Genomic DNA, 21,641 nt, shown 5'->3' with positions numbered 1-21,641 from the left:
TGGCTATCCAGTTTTCTAAATATTATTTATTAAAGAGACTATCCTTTTTTCCATTGAGTATTCTTGGCTCTCTTGTTGAATAATAGGTGACTGTATATGTGTGGGGATTTTTCTGGGTTTCTGATCCATCCCCTTGGTCTGTGTATCTATTTTTATGCCAGTACCATAGTATTGTGATGACTACAGCTTCCCAGTATAGTTTGAAATCAGGAGAGATAATGCCTCCATTTTGTTGTTCTTTCTCAAGATGGCTTTGGCTATTTAGGGTCTTTTGTGGCTCCGTTCGAATTTTAGGATTGTTTGTTCTATTTCTATGGAAGGTGTCGTTAGATTTTTGATAGGGATTGCTTTGAATCTGTAGATTTTGGGTAGTATGCAATCCTAACATTAATTATTCTGATCCATGAACATGAAATATTTTTACATTTATTTGTGTCTTCGTCAGTTTCTTTCATCGATGTCAGTTTTCAGGATGAAGACTAGATTTTTCTTTTTAAAGACTGTATTTATTTATTTGTCAGAGAGCGAGAGATAGTGGACAAGCAGGGGGAGCAGCAGGCAGAGAGAGAAGCAGGCTCCCTACTGATCAAGAAGCTAGATGTGGAACTCAATCCTAGGACCCTGAGATCATGACCTGAGCCAAAGGCGACAATTAACCAACTGAGCCACCCAGACGCCCCAAGACTAGATTTGAAGTAACAAGGCTCATAAACACTAGTTCTCAAACTTGGTTGAAAACTGGAATCACCTGGCCAGCTTTAGCTTATACACATATTTAAGACTCACCCTCAAAAATTCTCATTTCATTGGTTCAGGGTAAGTTCTGAGCAGTGCAATTTCTAAAGCCCAACAAGGTAGTTGTAATGGGTAGCCAGCTGGCCCAGAGCAGAAGTCATAGGTGGGTGGCCTGAGGGCCAAGCCCAATCAGCTCATCTATTTGGTTTGGCCCACCTAGTATTTTAAATTTGTTCCACTGACAACATTTAAAAATGGAAATTTCATAGACATGCACAAACAAAGCCTACAATTCCAGCTTTTCCTGAAAAATCAGAAAATCCGGTGCACTCAGTCGGATCCCGACAAGGCCATAGTGGGCAGATATGGAGTAGCTGTTGCCCCTGTAACTGTCCTTCAGAAGCTCGGCCTACTCATTCCTCACCATTATCTCACCGTGTGGACATTTAGCTTTGCTAACCCAGATTAGACTCTAGAAGTATGTTGGAACTTCTCCCTTGGATTCTGTCTTTGGCTGCTTGGCTGGGAGTGAAACATTTCTTCCCAAAATTTGGTTTTTGATTTTCAAGTTGCAAAACAGCCAGTGTGTTGTATATCTGGGTATTGTGCCCATACATCATCTTCTTCAATAGGTTACATCCTGCCCGGTATTGTTTTATAGAAGTTTTTTGAATGTCCTAAGATGAATTATGATCCCTTGTTGGAAACCCATACGAACCACTTGCTGAATCTGACACCTGGTTGGATTTGCCTTTTCAAATTGGAGCATTTATTCCACAATTCACTTGCAGGCATCAGTTGTTTGCATTTGCACGGAGAATAACAGTGCCTTACGTATTCAGAATTCTGCATAGCTTCAAAAGCACTTCCTCAGACTTTCTTTTATAGGATCTTCACAGCAAATCAAACAAAAGCAACTATATTATTTTCAGTTATTGACAAGAAAAATTAGAGTAAGTGACTTTCTCAAGCAGACCTGGCCTGTTATTCAAGACTCTTGCTATTTACCTGACTCCTACCCCTGCCCTTTCTACTTCAACTGCTACTTCCAAAGAACGCTCTTCTAGGAAATCCCATGAGAAGTGTGACACCCTCATTGGCAAACGTTAATCTGGAAAACACAAGGCTTTGGAAAGGCTCACTCCTGAGGTCACATCTGCTTTCTGGCCTCATACTGTTCAGATTAGAATGCTCTTGGAAAAGCTTTGATTTATCAAGAAAAGAAAAAAGTTATGAAAGGATGCTTGGTACAGTGGCAAGGACATGGACTATGGAGTCCCTAAACCACCCTTCCATCAGCTCATTCAAAGGGAGACCAGATGCACCCAACTGGCTGAGGGTGACTCAGAGTAAAGAAAAAGAGAAGCAGAACCTGAGTTGGGGGGTGAGACTAGAGGGCAGGCAAAGACAAAAAAAGTGAAGAGGACTATTTGATGTAAAGGAAAGATGGGGCGACAGAGAGGCAAACTTTGATGTCTAGCTTAGGTGGGTTTGGAAGGCTTACCCCAAGGGAAAGCCAAGAACTGTTTTACACAATCTTTGGGACTTAGCTTGTATGCACAATAGTTTGCTAGGGTCCTCTCTGGTCTCAGGCAGCCCGTTCCCACCCTCCCTTCCACTAGGATAATAGTTTCGGTGTTTGCTTGCTTAGCCAAACTCACTTTTGTGCTGGAAGGATGTACAATGGAGAGGAACTAGGGAAAGGTGTAACAGATTTTGTATCCAAGAATATTTTTACTAATTATGCATCTGGGCTTGAGGGAAGACCAAAAGGGTCAGTGGAGTTCACCATCTCCATCCTGTTCTCATTTTTGCTCATCAGTTTTTTCCCAGACCTTTGCATCCATGCTACAGCTACGAGAAGTGGTGTCATTCTTGCTCATATACTGGAATCACCCGGCGGAGATAAGGCAATAGATGAGGGAGGCTGGGGTCCGGTTGGGAATGGGTAGGTAATGCAGTTATAGGATTTAGACTTCACCCTGTTAAGCAGTTTCAGAAACTTATTTTAGCCCAGTAGCCCTCAGCCTTGACTTGACTTTAGAATTAACTGAGGAACATTTAGGTCTGGGTCACACCCAGGCCAATTACATCCGAGTTTCTGGGGGTAAAACCCAGGCAGCAGTGGTTTAAATCATCCCAGGTGATCCCAGTTACCTCAAGGATGAATACTACTGCTCATGGATGCCATGTGGAGGACGGATGGGAGGAAGAGGTGCTCATGAAAAAGCAAGAAGGCAGGTTCCGAGGCTGATACAGTGGTCCAGGTGAGCGATGATAAGGCAGGAACCGAAGCAAAAGTGCTGGAAATAGGAAAAGAAGGATATGCGCTAGCTTAGGGAAGGAGTTGGCTGGGGTAGGCAGGATAGGGGAGACATCAGGATGATTTACAGGGCTCTGCTTGGTCAACTGGTCGAGTATGGCACCATGGCCTAGGAAGGGAAGACTGAGAGAGAAGAAGGAGGGGGAGGGGAGGAGATGTTGAATGTGGTAGGACCGTGGGTCGCTCAGGAGGACATACTGAATGTGTTGTCTAGAGTTTATGGGTGATGCCCACAGGGAAGAGTATATGGTCCTGCCCTGGATCAAAAGGATAGTTTGAGACTCCTTGGCATCTAAGTGGTAGTTGAAACTATAGGAGTTGGTGCGATGGCCAGGGGAGAAGGTGGGAACAGAGTCAAGAATCAGCTCAAAGGGGGAAATAATTAATAAGAAAGTAATGGTAAACAAACAAAAAATTTATGACTGTGGCTAAGGTCAAGGATTCTTTTTTTTTTTTTTTTAAAGATTTTATTTATTTATTCGACAGAGAGAGAGCACAAGTAGGCAGAGAGGCAGGCAGAGAGAGAGAGTGGGGGAAGCAGGCTCCCTGCTGAGCAGAGAGCCCAGTGCAGAGCTGGATCCCAGGACCCTGGGATCATGACCTGAGCCGGCAGAGGCTTAATCCATTGAGCCACCCAGGCGCTCCAAGGCCAAGGATTCTTATCTCTCAGTATCCTAGAGAGCAAAACACAGAAAAGAGAATGGCTAGGCAGACTTGGCTCCCAGCTAAAGCTGAAACTTTGCCTAATATACTACTCAAATATTTGGGAGAACACAGTCTCTGACCCCTGACTCTACTATGTGCCCCTAGCCTAGTGAGGGATAACATCTGAGTTAAAAACAAATAAATCAGAATGCAACATCCTATTCTTACCAAGTGGGCATCAAGAATCCCTGTTCATCTCATAGATCCAAAATCAGGAAGGAATTCAGCCTTATTCCATGGAGTTGAATATGGAGGTTCAGAGGATGGAAATGCCTTGTACAAGTGCCACAGCAAGATGGTGGTGGGGTCAGGGATTGGGAATCCAGGTGCTTGGAGACCAGACCATAGTGCCCCTCATTGTGGTTTTGGACCCCATGTCTCACTGTCACGAAGACCAGCATAGTCCTCAGCATCTACTTAGGCACTCTACACTTAAAGGCATATTAAAAAGATAAATGTTTCAACACTCTGTGAGCCCTGACGAAATGGAGATTATTAGGGAGAAGACAGGGGGTGTCAAGGATCATCAACTTGAAAGCATTTGTTTGGGCACAGTATTTGCCGTGAAAAATATGAAGTCTCCTGTGAAGAGTATTTTCTTTGATCATTAATGTTGTCCACAGGCTGGTGTAACAACCATCAACAGACTGGCTGAGAAGTTTCATCCCAGTCTGGGCTCAGCAAGCAGAATCAGCTATGTAGGAGAAAAAGCAAGGAAGGCCATGCCCAGTTCTGCCAATTCCCAGCATCTTAGGGTTATCATGTCCCCTCTCTGGGTTGCCTGTAAAACGATGAGGTCAGACTAAATAAGCTTTGAGATCCTTCAAAACCAATGACTTGGTTTATCCATTGCCTTTCTCCAGATCGCCATGAGATAGCTACTGTAAATTCTTTTCCAAACATGGAATAAGAACTCTTCCTTCTCCAATGCCTGATGCTCTCCTCCAGGTGGAATTAATTAGTAATCAAGGCTTGATGTGGGGAAAAAGAATTCCATTCTCATGTTATATTTGTTAAAAACACATTTCCATATAAGCACATCCATCTGTCTTTGTACTTGCCCTGAAAGATACTTCTGCTGACAGTTTCTTGGAGGGTTCGGAGACTAGAGGCCTCTTTTCCAGCACTCACCTCACTTGGGAGTGAGGGCTTTGAAGCCCAATTAATGTAATAGACTTCATGGGGTTGGAGTGCTGGTATCTTCCTTTCTAGCTTACAAGGTCTTTCTTATACTTTATGTTGGGCCCTCACTGCAACCCTATGAGGTAGGTAGTGTGGGTGTTATTATTACCGTCTTATTAGTGAGGCATTGGAGGTTAGGTGAGGTCAAGTGACTTGACCAAGATCACACAGTGGTCTTGTGGTACTCCCAGCAGTGCTGGGGTACCAATCAAGGTGTCCTGATCCCACAGCCAGTGGTCTTACCGTTATCCATCCATCCATCCATCCATCCATCCGACCTACATTTACAACCTCACATGAGCCAAAGATGGTGACAGGCTCTGGAGATACAAAGCTGTGTAAGACAAGGTCCCTTTCTTAAGATGCTAACAATCAGACGAGTTGGGAAGCAAATCTCTACAGCACTGATGTGAATACAACTGTTGTGCCTTGGGAGGAGAGAAGAAAAGGAAATTAACTCTGCCCGGGGAGACCCTCTCAGGCAGCAGATGCGGAGGAGGAGTGTTCACAACTGTAAAGAAGGAAGACAGCACTGCAAGGGAAAGGAACAGCATGGGTAAAGAAAGGCATGGAGGCATGAATAGTCAGCATGTTCAGAGGACACTGCAAAGGGTGACTCAAGACGAGGGTGCATGGTGGGTGTGGACGGAGATGAGGCTGAGGGCAAGGGACCTGGTGTGAAGGCTCTCTAGTTTTCTGAGAGGAGCTAGCCTGGACCCAGTAAGTGAGGGGTCATTGGACAGTCAGCACGTAGGTGTTCCAGATTTTCCTGTTTATCTAATAGTGTGTCTGCCTAATCCACAGTCACCTACACAGTCTTCTCCTCTCCATACATGGCTGACTTGACCCAACTGTTCCAGAGTATTGCTCAATTTCAATATAGCTCCCATAAGAGACCAGAGGGAGAGAGAGAGAGAGACAGAGAGAGAGGGAGAGAGAGAGAAGAAGGAAGTAGAGAGATGTTTGAGCAATGCAGATGGCCCAGCTGGGCTCTGGTCTCTTGGAGCCCATGTGGGTTTCACATTCTCCGGAAAATATTTGCCACCCTCACTGGCAGAGGGAAAGTGGAGATTCTACATGAACTGTTTGAGCACAGGTCTAGGCCTGAATGGGAATGACTCATTGGCCTTGGCTGGAGCTGGAAGGGAGCCTGGAGGCTGATGGTGGGTACCAGTGGAGGGGGACTAGGAGGGTCCTCTCCTGGCCAGGGAGATTTTCCTGCTCCTGAGGCTCTGTCCAATCCTCAAAACTCTTTGGGTTTACTCTTGTCCCTCCTCCCACACCAAAGACAAGGGTAGGAACAAGGGGGCCAGGTCAAATGAGGAAGGTAGAAAGAACCATTTCAACTCCTGTGTTTCCAGTTATACTGTACAGTTAATTTCCAACTACAATACAATGTACTTCCAACTACATATACACATATGTATATAACTTCTAACTCTAAATACAATGTACAAGTATTTGCACAAGCCTAGTATTTGCACTGCCCCTTAGTTTCTACTTCATCACTCAAACTGGGACCCTTGAGGGGCACCTGGGTGGCTCAGTGGGTTAAGCCTCTGCCTTCGCTCAGGTCATGATCCTAGGGTCCTGGGACGGAGCCTCAAATTGGGCTCCCTGCTCAGCAGGGAGCCTGCTTCCCCCTCTGTCTCTGCCTGCCTCTCTGCCTACTTGTGATCTCTCTCTCTGTGTCAAATAAATAAATAAAACCTTAAAACAAACAAACAAGCAAACAAACAACTGGGACCCTTGACAGGGTCATACTGCTAAAAAGTATAGGACATCACGTATATACTGGAACTATTCTGGAGGTACCATAATGTATGGTCACTCTCGATATTTCCAAATCTAGTGGTTCATAAAACCCTCACGTTTTCATTTTACATTGGAAGAGAAGCACGTGTTTCCCGGGGGGTTGCTGCCACAAGGTTGGAAGAGGAAGACAAGCCAGCAGAGACTGGGCAGGGTCAGCAGCTCCCCTGCCCAGCCACTCCCAGGCAGCAGAGGCTGTGTTAGAAGAGGAGCCAGGAAGGGACCCCCCCGTGTGAGTGTTTGAGATGAGGCAGGTCTTGCCTTCAGCACGTACCCATTCATTGCCTCACTTAATCCTGACATTCTGCAAGGAGCTAATAATTTGCCAGTGAGGAAAACAATGTTCAGAGAAATCAAGTTACCCGTCCAACACCCAGAGGCTTTAAGTGAGGAGTTGAGATTCGAGTTCAAACCAGTACCTTTCCCATCACGCTAGGCAGCCCAGTGGGGCACCTGGGCGTACTTAGTATTGAAGTTCTCAAGAAGAACTAGGTCTGGGGGTGAGAGCCACTCCCCAGCATTCTGTGACTGCCTCTCCTAACCAACTAGGTTTCAGCAGTCACTTATCTGAATGTGCCTTGAGTCAGGCCAACCTTGTACCCAACAGGAAATACGTGCATTGAAAAAGCCAATAAACCATCTTAACTGGGCTCCCTTGTGGCAGGAAGGCTGCTCCAACAAGCATCCCCTGCTGAAACGGAGGGAGAAGGTGCAGAAGGGAGCCACAGAAGTGACCTCTGGTTGGTGGCTTATGCTCCAGGACTACCTCTGGCCCTGAAAAAGCTACAGCTACCAATGCCAAGGGCAGAGTCCCTGGCCACTCACTCTGCTCCTGGGAGACTTTCCTCTACACCCGGCCTGATCCCGGCTAACTGCAATAAGTCTCCTGGCAGCCTGCTGACTGCCTCTCTGCCCAAGTGGCAAGGCAAGGTGCCCAGCAGCCATCACCTTCTCCACTCATAAGCAGCCACCTGCATACAAGGTGACAGGCATTTGTTGAGTCTTCAAGCCACTCACGCATTTCATAAGATGAGAGCGCATGGCCGAGTTACCTCATCCTACCTCATCCTGGATTGCTTCTCCAGGTGGCTGCATGATCTTGCCAAGTTTTCTCTAGAACACTGTGAGCCCTATTAGGTTCCTGTTTGTCTGAGATTTTCCTCTCCTCTCTGGTGAGTCATTGCCTAACACAGTCGATTTCCTCGTTACTCAAAGTGTAGAGCGTAGTTCATTCAGCTGCATTGGTGCCACCTGGGAGCACCATCTCAGCTCCCGCTCTAGACTCACCACACAGCCTGCCTTTACCATGATGGTAACACTTGAAAAGAGCTGCTCTCAGACACCCATGACCGTTCAGTTCCAAAACCCCATCATCTCAAATCAATTTCATGTAATGAAAGAGAGCAGATGATGGTCAAGTACAAGATACTCTTAAAACATGACCAAACACTCCTCTCCTCAGACTAGAGAGAGTTATTTGGGCACCAGCTCAACTGGCAAAATTGTCCTAGCTCAAGAATATTCGCTGTCTGTCTTGTAGGCCAAGGCCAAAATACAGGTTGTGGCAACGTGGGGCTCTATGCTGAGAGTGTGTTTAGGTCTGGGTTAGATTAGAGGCTAAATTTAGGTTTAGTAGGAGTGAGTGGTGATGGATTAGCAGTGTCTGCCATGGATCCAGGGCTACAGAGTGGCTGCATGTGTGCCACGCATTGCCCTCCCTATCCTAGGCACTACCTGCTTTCCTGGCACTCATTCTCATTTACAACTCTACTCAGCTCCTGGCATTTCCCTGTAACTCCTGGGAATAATAATAGTATGACTTCAAACCTGACCATTTAGGATTAGCACTAAATCCAGCACCTGTTCACTACCGTGTAGACAGTGACCACTCATTCTGGCCATTTTCCACCCTATTGTCCCAGCTACATTTCTACAGGAAGAAAGCACAAATATGGCCCCAAAATGGGCTCCCCTGCTGTGTTTGATCCATTCGTCCCCATGCAAAGGCTGGAGGGACCATGGTCTTCTTACCACAGGGACTAGAACTTCTTATATACCCAGAAACTTGTCCAAGTGACAGGAGTATTATCCCCAATAGCAATTTTGCTCAGAACATACCCTTCAAGGTTTTAGGCAGCAAGTCAGTCACCTTTAGCCTCAATCCATCCTGCTCAGTCCAGAACTCAATAGGAGTGAGGACAGTGACCAATTGGTATGAAAACATATGACCTTGAACTTCATTAGGGAAGATCCCTGATGACACACCAAAAGGCTAAGGGTTCAGCCTGAGCTGCAAGGGGAAATCTGCCCTCATTTTCCTCTTGGACAGAATCAGCTGCCCAAATTTTCTGGCTTCTGGGTCAATAACCCATTCTTTTTCTTTGAAAATGAGCACTGCGGAAGTTTCCAAACCAGAACCTGAACACACCAAGACGTCTTCCCTAGGACTATCTCAAGTTCCCTGCCTTTCTACAGCTGCCTGAAAAATGGGAACCAAAATGAACTGGATGCTATGTAATTTCGTGTACTTGATTGTGTACTTGATGGACACTTTACAACAATCCCATCAGGGAAACATCATTATCCAAATTTACAGACAAGAGAAATAACATGTCCAAAGTCACACAGCTAGTAAGTGGTGGAACGAAAATTCAAACCCAGTACGACTAGGCTCCCAAATTGGCATGCCCTCCATGTTCATGACATCTGCAGAAATTCAATGACGTCCCTGTTGCCAGAACCTTGTGTTTAATTCTTTGTTCCCATCTTACTTGATGTTTTAGCCACATTTGACACAGTTGACCTGTACCCTTCTTCTTGGAACATTTTCTTCTCCTGTCTTTTGCATAATCTTACTTGGTGATGTTCCTCCTACCTCAGTGACTGTTCGTTCTCACGTGACCTTTTCAGATTCTCCATTTTTTGCTTAACTTCTCAACTTCAGAAAACTCAGAACTCAATCCTGAGCTTTATCATTCTTTTTTTTTTAAAGTTTTTATTTTTAAGTAATCTCTACACCCCACATGGGGCTCAAACTCACAACCCCCAGATCAAGAGTCACACACTCAGAGAACAAGATGGCAGAGGAGTAGGAGATCAAAATATCATCAGGTCCCAGGAATTCAGCTAGATAGTTACCAAACTGTTCTAAACACCTACAAACTCAGCAGGAGATAGAAGAGAAGAGCAGCAATTCTAGGAACAGAAAATTGACCACTTTCTGAAAGGTAAGACGTATGGAGAAGTGAATCCAAGATGGTATATGGGAAGAGAGACCGCAGCGGGGAGGGGCTGGCTCCCGGCAAGTGGTGGAGCAACAGAGAACAAAATCAGAACTTAGAAGTCTGCTCCACTGAGGAACATCACTCCAGAGGCTACATGGATGTGGAGCCCTCGTAGGGACAGTGTGGTCTCAGGTCCCACAGGGTCACAGAAAGATCGGGGCAGAGCTGCCAGGTATTGGAGCGGGAAAGCAGGCAAGGGAGACGGAGCCAAGGAGTGTGCTCTCAGCTCGGGCTTACCTTAAACCGTGATCTGAGGCATAGCTGGGCCACTGCTCTTTGGGCCGAGATGCCACAAGTGGCAGATCCAGGGAGACAGCCCACTTCCTCCTCCAGGAGAACCAGCACAGTCAGGAATCTGCTGGGTTTGGAGACTCCAAACAGGGCTGTGTGCCAGAGATAGAAACTCTTGGTCACAAGCCGGGTGAGCACAGAGCGTGGCCGGAGACCAGGGAGGGACTGACTGCTTTTCTCTGAGGGTGCACTGAAGAGCGGGGCCTGAGCTCTCTGCTTCTCCAGGCTGGAAACTGGGAGGCCACCATTTTCATTCCCGCCCTTCAAAACGGTACGGAAAGTGTTCAGGGAACAAAAGCTCCCAGAGCGAACCTGAGCATATTTCCTAGCCTGGCCCCTGGCTAGGGCGGTGCAATTCTACCTCCGGCAAAGACATTTGAGAATCACTACAACAGGTCCCTCCCCCAGAAGATCAGCAAGAACATCCAGCCAAGACCAAGCTCACTGAGCTAGGAGAACAGCGGAATTCTAGAGGAGGGGAAAGCAAAGCATGGAATTCATGGCTTTTCTCTCATGATCCTTTAGTCTTTCAAAGTTAAATTTTTTCAATTTCATTTTTTTCTTATTCTATTTTTAAAATTTTTCCTCTTTCCTATTTTAATGTTTTTTAACTATTTAATCTTATCAATACCTTTTAAAAATCTTTAAAAATTTTCATTGTTATACTCGTATTTTATCCTTCATTGTATTTAACCTTATTTTTTTGTATACATATAGGTGGTTTTTTTTTTTTCTTTAAAATTTTGGGATATAATTTCTTCTAATAGATCAAAATATACCCTAATTCTAGTGCATGGCGTTGCTCTAGTCTCCAGCCTGATCACATTCTTTCCTCTTTTTTTTTTTCCTTTTTTCAACCAACTTCTTATCTTATTAACTCCTTTTACAGAATCTTTTTAATTTTCATGTTTACAGTCATATTCCATTCCTTCATCATGTTTATCCTTATTTTTGTGTATATTTATAAGTTTTTCTTTCTTTAAAATTCTGGGATGTAGTTTCTCCTAACAGACCAAAATATACCCCAAAATCAAGTGTGTGGCTCTGTTCTATTTACCAGTCCCAGTCATATATATATATATATATATATATATATATATATATGTATATATATATGTGTGTGTGTGTGTGTGTGTGTGTGTGTGTGTATTTTTTTTTAACTGTTTTTCCTGCTTTCTTCTCCCTCTCGTTTTGGGTCACTTCTGACTTGGTTAGTGTATATTTTTCTTGGGTTGTTGCTACCGTTTTAGTATTTTGTTCTCACATTCATCTATTTTTATCTAGATAAAATGACAAGGCGGAAAAACTCAACACATAAAAAAGAATAAGAGGCAGTACTGACAGCTAGGACATTAGTAATATGTCAGAATTACAGTTTACAATGATGATTATCAAGGTGCTAGCTGGGATCCAAAAATGCATGGGATATATTAGAGAATCCCTTTCTGGAGAAATAAAATCCCTTTTTGGAGAAATAAAAGTACTAAAATCTAACCAAGTTGAAATAAAAAAAGCTATTAATGAGATGCAATCAAACACAGAGACTCTTACTGTTAGGATAAATGAGGCAGGAGACAGAATTAGCAATACAGAAGACCAAATGACAGAGAATAAAGAAGCTGAGCAAAAGAGAGACAAAGTACAAGACTATGAGGGGAGAATTTGAGAGATAAATGATACCATAAGATGAAACAATATTAGAATAATTGGGATCCCAGAAGAAGAAGAAAGAGAGAGAGGGGCAGAAGGTATATTGGAACAAATTATAATAGAGAATTTCCCTAACATGACAAAGGGAACAAGCATCAAAATCCAGGAGGCACAGAGAATCCCCCCTCAAAATCAATAAAAAGAGGTCCACACCCCATCATTTGATAGTAAAACTTACAAGTCTTAGTGACAAAGAGAAAATCCTTAAAGCAGCTGAGGACAAAAGGTCTGTAACACACAACAGTAGAAGTATTATATTAGCAGCAGACCAATTCAAAGAGACCTGGCAGGCCAGAAAGGACTGGATTGATATATTCAGAGCACTAAACGAGAAAAATATGCAGCCAAGAATACTACCTGCAGCTAGGCTGTCATTGAAAATACAAGGAGAGATAAAAAGCGTCCAGGACAAACAAAAACCAAAAGAATTTGCAAATGCCAAACCAGCCCTACAGGAAATATTGAAAGGAGTCCTCTAAGCAAAGAGAGAGCCTAAAAGTAACAGACCAGAAAGGAACAGAGACAATATACAGTAACAGTCTCCTTACAGACAATACAATGCCACTAAACATATCTTTCAATAGTTACCCCTGAAAGTAAGTGAGCTAAATGCCCCAATCAAAAGACACAGGGTATCAGAATGGATAAAACAACAACAACAACAAGAAGATCCATTGATATACTGTCTACAAGAAACTCATTTTAGACCCAAAGACACCTCCAGATTTAAAATGAGGGGGTGGAAAACAATTTACCATGCTAATGGACATCAAAAGAAAGCTAGGGTGGCAATCCTTATGTCAGATAAATCAGATTTTAACCAAAGACTATAATAAGAGATGAGGAAGGACACTGTATCATACTCAAAGGTGCTGACCAACAAGAAGATCTAACAATTTTAAATATCTATGCCCATAACATGGGAGAAACCAATTATATAAACCAATTAATAACAAAAAAAGAAATACATAAAAAATAATACAATAATCATAGGGAACTTTACCCCCCCCCCCACTGAAATGGACAGATCATCTAAGCAAATGATCAATAAGGAAACAAAGGCTTTAAATGACACACTGGACATCACAGATATATTCAGAAAATTCCATCCCAAAGCAATGGAGTACACATTCTTCTCTAGTGCGCATGGAACCTTCTCCAGAATAGATCGCATCCTGGGTCACAAATCAGGTCTCAACCAGTAACAAATGACTGGAATCATACCCTGCATATTTTCAGACCACAGTGCCCTGAAATTAGAACTCAGTCACAAGAGGAAAGTTGGAAAGAACTCACATCCATGAAGGCTAAAGTGCATCCTACTAAAGAATGAATGGGTCAACCAGAAAGTTAAAGAAGAATTTTAAACATTCATGGAAACAAATGAAAATGAAAACACAAATGTCCAAAATCTTTGGGACACAGCAAAGGCAGTCCTGAGAGGAAAGTATATAGCAATACAAGCCTTTCTCAAGAAACAAGAAAGGTCTCAAATACATAATCTAACCTATACCTAAAGGAGTTGGAGAAAGAACAGCAAAGAAAGCCTAAATCAGCAGGACAAGAAAAATAATAAAGATCAGAGCAGAAATCAACTAAATGGAAACCAAAAGAACAGTGGAATAAATCAATGAAACTAGGAGCTGGTTCTTTGAAAGAATTAATAAGATTGATAAACCCCTGGCGAGACTTACCAAAAAGAAAAAAGAAAGAACACAAATTAATAAAATCATGAATGAAAGAGGAGAGATCACAACCAATACCAAAGAAATACAAACAGTTGTAAGAATATATTATGAGTAACAATACACAAGCAAATTTGACAATTTGAAGAAATGGATGCACTCTTAGAGATATATAAACTACCAAAACTGAACCAGGAAGATATAAAAAACATAAACAGACCCATAACCAGTAAGGAGATTGAGGCAGTCATCAAAAATCTCCCAACAGGTGTGACTGGGTGGTTTAGTCATTAAGCGTCTGCCTTCAGCTCAGCTCATGATCCCAGGGTCCTGGGATTGAGCCCTGTAGCGGGGAGCCTGCTTCTCCCTTTCCCATTCCCTCTGCTGTGTTTCCCCTCTTACTGTGTCTCTCTGTCAAATAAATAAATAAAATCATCAAAGAAAAAAAAAGATCTCCCAACAAACAAGAGTCCAGGGCCAGAGGGCTTCTCAGGTGAATTCTGCCAAACATTTAAAGAAGAATTAATACCTCTTCTCCTGAAACTGTTTTAAAAAATAGAAATGGGTGCTCACTTCGGCAGCGCATATACTAAAAAAACTGGAACGATACAGAGAAGATTAGCATGGCCCCTGCACAAGGATGACATGCAAATTCATGAAGCGTTCCATATATATATATTTTTTTAAAGATTTTATTTATTTATTTATTTATTTATTTTTTTAAAGATTTTATTTATTAATTTGACAGAGAGAAATCACAAGTAGACAGAGAGGCAGCCAGAGAGAGAGAGAGGGAAGCAGGCTCTCTGCCGAGCAGAGAGCCCGATGCGGGACTCGATCCCAAGACTCTGAGATCATGACCTGAGCCGAAGGCAGCGGCCCAACCCACTGAGCCACCCAGGCGCCCCGTAAAGATTTTATTTATTTATTTGAGAGAGAGACAGTGAGAGAGAGCATGAGCGAGGAGAAGGTCAGAGGGAGAAGCAGACTCCCCATGGAGCTGGGAGCCCGATGCGGGACTCGATCCTAGGACTCCGGGATCATGACCTGAGCCGAAGGCAGTCGTCCAACCAACTGAGCCACCCAGGCGTCCCAAGCGTTCCATATTTTTAGCCCATCAGAATAATGGCAGACCTGTCCACAGAAACCTGGCAAGCCAGAAATGGCTGGCAAGATATATTCAGGGCACTGAATGAGCAAACATGCAGCCAAGAATACCTCATCCAGCAAGACTGACATTCAAAATGGATGGAGAGATAAAGAGTTTCCAAGATCGGCAAGGCTTAAAAGACTATGCAACCACCAAGCCAATACTGCAGGAAATATTAAGGGGGGTCCTATAAAGGAGGAAAAATCCTACGAATATCATTGAACAGAAATATGGAGACAATCTACAGAAAGAAAGACTTCAAAGGTAACACGATGTCAATAAAAATGTATCTATCAATAATCACTCTCAATGTGAATGGCCTAAATGTGCCCATAAAATGACATAGGGTTGCAGATTGGATAAGAAGACAGGACCCATCCATATGTTGTCTACAAGAGACCCATTTCAAACCTGAGGATACACCCAGACTGAAAGTGAAGGGATGGACAAGCATCTTTCATGCCGATGGGCCTCAAAAGAAAGCTGAGGTAGTGATTCTCATATCAGATAAATTAGATTTTAAACTAAAGACTGTAGTCAGAGATACAGAAGGACACTACATAATTCTTAAAGGGACTATCCACCAAGATGATCTAACAATTGTAAATATCTATGCCCCCAATATGGGAGCAGCTAATTACATAAGAAAACTATTAATCAAGATAAAGAGTCATATTGATATGAATACATTAATAGTAGGAGATCGTAACATGCCTCTTTCAGTAATAGATCATCCAAACAGAAAATCAATAAAGAAACAAGAGCATTGAATGACATATTGGACCAGATGGACCTCATAGATATATACAGAACATTCCATCCTAAAACAACAGAATACTCATTCTTCTCAAGTGCACATGGAACCTTCTCCAGAATAGACCACATACTGGGTCACAAATCAGGGCTCAACGGATACCCAAAGACTGAGACTATTCCCTGCATATTCTCAGATCACAATGCTTTGAAACTGGAGCTCAGTCATAAGGAAAAGTTTGGAAGGAACTCAAACACCTGGAAGCTAAAGACCACCTTGCTTAAGAATGCTTGGATCAACCAGGAGATCAAAGAATAACTTGAAACAATTCATGGAAACCAATGAGAATGAAGACACTTCAGTCCAAAACCTATGGGATACAGCAAAGGCGGTCCTAATGGGGAAATACCTAGCCATCCAAGCCTCCCTCAAAAATATTGAAAAATCCAGAATACACCAGCTGTCTCTACACCTTAAAGAACTGGAGAATCAACAACAAATTAAACCAACTCCACACACAAGTAGGGAAATAATCAAGATTAGAGCAGAGATCAATGAGATAGAGATACCGTAGAACATATCAATGAAACTAGAAGCTGGTTTTTTGAAAGAATCAATAGGATCGATAAACCATTGGCCACACTTTTTCCAAAAGAAAAGAGAGAAAGCTCAAATTAATAAAATTATGAATGAAAAGGGAGATATCACAACTAACACCAAGGAAATAGAAACAATCATCAGAAGTTATTATCAACAGTTATATGCCAATAAGTTAAGCAACCTAGATGAAATGGATGCATTCCTGGAAAACTATAAACTCCCAAAATTGAACCAGGAAGAAACTGACAACCTGAATAGACCAATACCTAGTAATGAGATTGAAGCAGTGATCAAAAACCCTCCCAAGAAACAAGAGCCCAGGACCTGATGGATTCCCTGGGGAATTCTACCAAACTTTCAAAGAAGAAATAACACCTATTCTCCTGAAGCTGTTTCAAAAAATTGAAGCAGAAAGAAAACTTCCAGACTCTTTATGAAGCCAGCATTACCCTGATCCCCAAACCAGGCAAAGACCAGACCAAAAAGGAGAATTTCAGACCAATATCACTGATGAATATGGATTCTAAGATTCTCAACAAGATCCTAGCAAATAGTATCCAACAGCACATTAAAAAGATCATCCACCATGACCAGGTGGGATTCATCTTTGAGTTACAAGGATGGTTTAACATTCGCAAATCAATTAATGTGATAGAACAAATCAATAAGAGAAGAGAGAAGAACTACATGGTCCTCTCAATTAATGCAGAAAAAGCATTTGACGAAATCCAGCATCTGTTCCTGATTAAAACGCTTCAAAGTATAGGGACAGAAGGAACATTCCTTAACTTCATAAAATCTATCTATGAAAGACCCACAACAAATATCATCTTCAATGGGAAAAAGCTCACAGCCTTCCCATTGAGATCAGGAACACAACAGGGATGCCCACTCTCACCACTCTTGTTCAACATAATATTAGAAGTCCTAGCAACAGCAATCAGACAACAAAGAGAAATAAAAGGTATCCAAATTGGCAATGAAGAAGTCAAACTCTCTCTCTTCGCAGATGACATGTTACTTTATATGGAAAACCCAAAAGACCCCACCCCCAAACTACTAGAACTCATACAGCAATTCAGTAATGTGGCAGGATACAAAGTCAATGTACAGAAGTCACTAAAAATGAAAATACAAAAATGGAAATTAGAGCATCAATTCCATTTACTATAGCACCAAGAACCATAAGATACCTGGGAATAAACCTAACCAAAGAGGTAAGGGATCTGTACTCGAGGAACTACAAAACACTCATGAAAGAAATTGAAGAAGACACAAAAAGATGGAAGACCATTCCATACTCTTGGATCGGAAGAATAAACATTGTTAAAATGTCTATACTTACCAGAGCACTCTATACTTTTAATGCCATTCCAATCAAAATTCCACCGGTATTTTTCAAAGAGATGGAGCAAATAATCCTGAAATTTGTATGGAATCAGAAGAGACCCTGAATTGCTAAGGAAATATTGAAAAAGAAAAACAAAACTGGGGGCATCACGTTACCTGATTTCAAGCTTTACTACAAAGCTGGGATCACCAAGACAGCATGGTACTAGCATAAAAACAGACAGATAGACCAGTGGAACAGAGTAGACAGCCCAGATATGGACACTCAACTCTATCGTCAAATAATCTTCAACAAAGCAGTGGGAAAAAGACAGTCTCTTCAATAAATGGTGCTGGGAAAATTGGACAGCTCTGTATAGAAGAATGAAACTTGGCCACTCTCTTACACCATACACAAATATAAACTCGAAATGGATAAAAGACTTCAACATGAGACAGGAATCCATCAGAATCCTAGAGAAGAACATAGGCAGTAACCTCCTTGTTATCAGGCACAGCAACTTCTTTCAAGATATGTCTCCAAAGGCAAAGGAAACAAAAGCAAAAATGAACTTTTGGGACTTCATCAAGATCAAAATCTTTTGCACAGCAAAGGAAACAGTCAACAAAACAAAGAGGCAACACACGGAATGGAAGAAGATATTTCCAAATGACAGTACAGACAAAGGTTGATATCCAGGATCTATAAAGAATTTCTCAAACTCAACACACACAAAAGAGATAATTATGTCAAAAAATGGGCAGAAGACATGAACAGATACTTCTCCAATGAAGACATACAAATGGCTATCAGACACATGAAAAAATGTTCATCATCACTAGCCATCAGGGAAATTCAAATTAAAACCACAATGAGATACCACCTTACACCAGTTAGAATGGCCAAACTCAGCAAGACAGGAAACAATGTGTGTTGGAGAGGATGTGGAGAAAGGGGAACCCTCTTACACTGTTGGTGGGAATGCAAGTTGGTGCAGCCACTTTGGAGAACAGTGTGGAGATTCCTTAAGAAATTAAAAACAGAGCTTCCCTATGACCCTGCAATTGCACTACTGGGTATTTACCCCAAAGATACAGATGTAGTGAAAAGAAGGGCCATCTGTACCCCAATGCTTATAGCAGCAATGGCCCACGGTCGCCAAACTGTGGAAAGAACCAAGATGCCCTTCAATGGATAAATGGATAAGGAAGATGTGTTCCATATACACTATGGAGTATTATGCCTCCATCAGAAAGGATGAATACCCAACTTTTGTATCAACATGGACGGGACTGGAAGAGATTATGCTGAGCGAAATAAGTCAAGCAGAGAGAGTCAATTATCATATGGTTTCACTTATTTGTGGAGCATAACAAATAACATGAAGAACAAAGGAAGATGGAGAGGAGAAGGGAGTTGAGGGAAATTGGAAGGGGAGATGAACCATGAGAGACTATAGACTCTGAAAAACAATCTGAGGGTTTTGGGGAGAGGGTGGGAGGTTGGGGGAGCCAAATGGTGGGTATCATGGAGGGTATGTATTGCATGGAGCACTGGGTGTGGTGCATAAACAATGAATTCTGTTACGCTGAAAAGAAATAAATAAAAATAAACAAAAATATGAATGGCAAAATTTTAAAAAATAGAAATGGAAGGAAAACTTCCAAACTCATTTTATGAGGCCAGCATTACCTTGATCTCAAAACCAAAGACCCCATCAAAAAGGAGAATTACAGACCAATATCCTTGATGAACACAGATGCAAAAATTCTCACCAAAATACTAACCAAAAGGATCCAACAGTACATTAAAAGGATTATTCACCACAACCAAGTGGGAGTTATTCAGGCTGCAAGGTTGGTTCAACATCTGCAAATCAATCAATGTGATACAATACATTAATAAAAGAAAGAACAAGAACGATATGATACTCTCAGTAGATGCTGAAAAGCATTTGACAAATTACAGCATCCTTTCTTGATCAAAACTCTTCACAGTGTAGGGATAGATGGTACATACCTCAATATCATCAAAGCCATCTATGAAAAACCCATAGTGAATATCATTCTCAATGGAGAAAAACTGATAGCTTTTCCCCTAAGGTAAGAAACATGGCAGTGATGTTCAGTATCACTACTGCTATTCAACATAGTACTGGAAGTCCTAGCCTCAGCAATCAGACAACAAAAAGAAAGAAAAGTCATCTGAATCAGCAAAAAAGAAGTCAAACTCTCATTCTTCGCAGATAATATAATATTTTATGTCAAAAACCCAAAAGACTCCACTCCAAAACTGCTAGAACTCAAACAGAAATTCAGTAAAGTGTCAGGATATAAAATCAATGCACAGAAATCAGTTGCATTTCTCTACACCAACAACAAGACAGAAGAAAGAGAAAGTAAGGAGTCGATCCCATTTACATCTGCACCCCAAACCATAAGATACCTAGGAATAAACCAAACCAAAGAGGCAAAGAATCTGTACTCAGAAAACTGTAAAGTACTCATGAAAGAAATGGAAGAAGACACAAAGAAATGGAAAAACATTCCATGCTCATGGATTGGAAGAACAACTATTTGAAAATGTCTATGCTACCTAAAGCAATCTACACATTTAATTCAATCTCTATCAAAATACCATCAATTTTTCCCAAAGAAATGGAACAAATAATCCTACAATGCATATGGAACCAGAAAAGACCCCAAATAGCCAGAGGAATGTTGAAAAAGAAGATTAAAGTTAGTGGCATCACGATTCCAGACTTCAAGCTCTATTACAAAGCTGTCATCATCAAGACAGTATGGTACTGGCACAAAAACGGACACATAGATCAATGGAACAAATAGAGAGCCCAGAAATGGACCCTCAACTTTATGGTCAACTAATCTCCAACAAAGCAGGAAAGAATAGCCAATGGAAAAAGGCAGTCTCTTCAACAAATGATGTTGGTAAAATTGGACAGCCACATGCAGAAGAATGAAACTGGACCATTTCCTTATACCACACACAAAAGTAGACTCAAAATGGATGAAAGACCTCAGTGTGAGACAGGAATTCATCAGAATCCTTGAGGAGAACACAGGCAGCAACTTCTTCAACCTCAGCCGCAGCAACTTCTTCCTAGAAACATTGCCAACGGCAAGGGAAGCAAGGGCAAAAATGAACTCTTGTGACTTCATCAAGATCAAAAGCTTTTGCACAGCAAAGGAAACAGTCAACAAAACCAAAAGGCAACCTATAGAATGGGAGAAGATATCACAAATGATGTATCAGATGATGGACTAGTATCCAAAATCTATAAAGAACTTATCAAACTCTACACCCAAAGAACAAATAATCTAATCAAGAAATGTGCAGATGCGTGAACAGATATTTCTGCAAAGAAGACATCCAAATGGCCAACAGATGCACGAAAACAACACTCCACATCACTCAGTGATGCTCCACATCACTCAGCATCAAGGAAATACCATCAAAACTGCATTGAGGTACCAACTCACACCAGTCAGAATGGCTAAAATTAACAAGTCAGGAAATGACAGATGTTGGCAAGGATGCAGAGAAAGGGGAACCCTCCTGCACTGTTGGTGGGAATGAAAGCTGGTGCAGCCGCTCTGGAAAACAGCATGGAGGCTCCTCAAAAAGTTGAAAATAGTTACCCTATGACCCAGCAATCACACTACTGGGTATTTACCCTAAAGATACAAATGTAGTGATCCAAAGGGGCACATGAACCCAAATGCTTATAGCAGCAATGTCCATAATAGCCAAACTATGGAAAGAACCTAGATGTCCATCAACAGATGAACGGCTAAAGATGTGATATATATATACATATGTATATATATATATATATATGCACACACACACACACACACACACACAATGGAATACTATGCAGCCATCAAAAGAAATGAAATCTTGCCATTTTCAATGACATGCATGGAACTAGAGGGTATTATACTGAGCCAAATAAGTCAATCAGAGAAAGACAATTATCATACATGATCTCTTTGATATGAGGAACTTGAGAGTCAGGACAGGGGGTCATGAAGGATAGGGAGGGAAAAAATGAAACAA

General features: G+C 41.9%; 1 non-coding gene across 1 annotated transcript; it reads left to right on the top strand.

Annotated features, from left to right (window-relative positions):
• The first annotated feature begins 14,292 nt into the window (after nt 1-14,292).
• Nucleotides 14,293-14,402, top strand: LOC123392504. The gene has a single exon (XR_006607226.1). It is a non-coding gene; the product is annotated as a U6 spliceosomal RNA (small nuclear RNA).
• The last annotated feature ends 7,239 nt before the right edge of the window (nt 14,403-21,641 follow it).

The sequence above is a fragment of the Mustela putorius genome, unplaced genomic scaffold, assembly GCF_011764305.1.
Source record: "Mustela putorius furo isolate JIRA1106 unplaced genomic scaffold, ASM1176430v1.1 tig00000580_pilon_pilon_pilon, whole genome shotgun sequence".
Taxonomy (NCBI): domain Eukaryota; kingdom Metazoa; phylum Chordata; class Mammalia; order Carnivora; family Mustelidae; genus Mustela; species Mustela putorius.
Note: the sequence above shows the minus strand (reverse complement) of the source record. Positions and strands in the feature narration are given on the sequence as shown.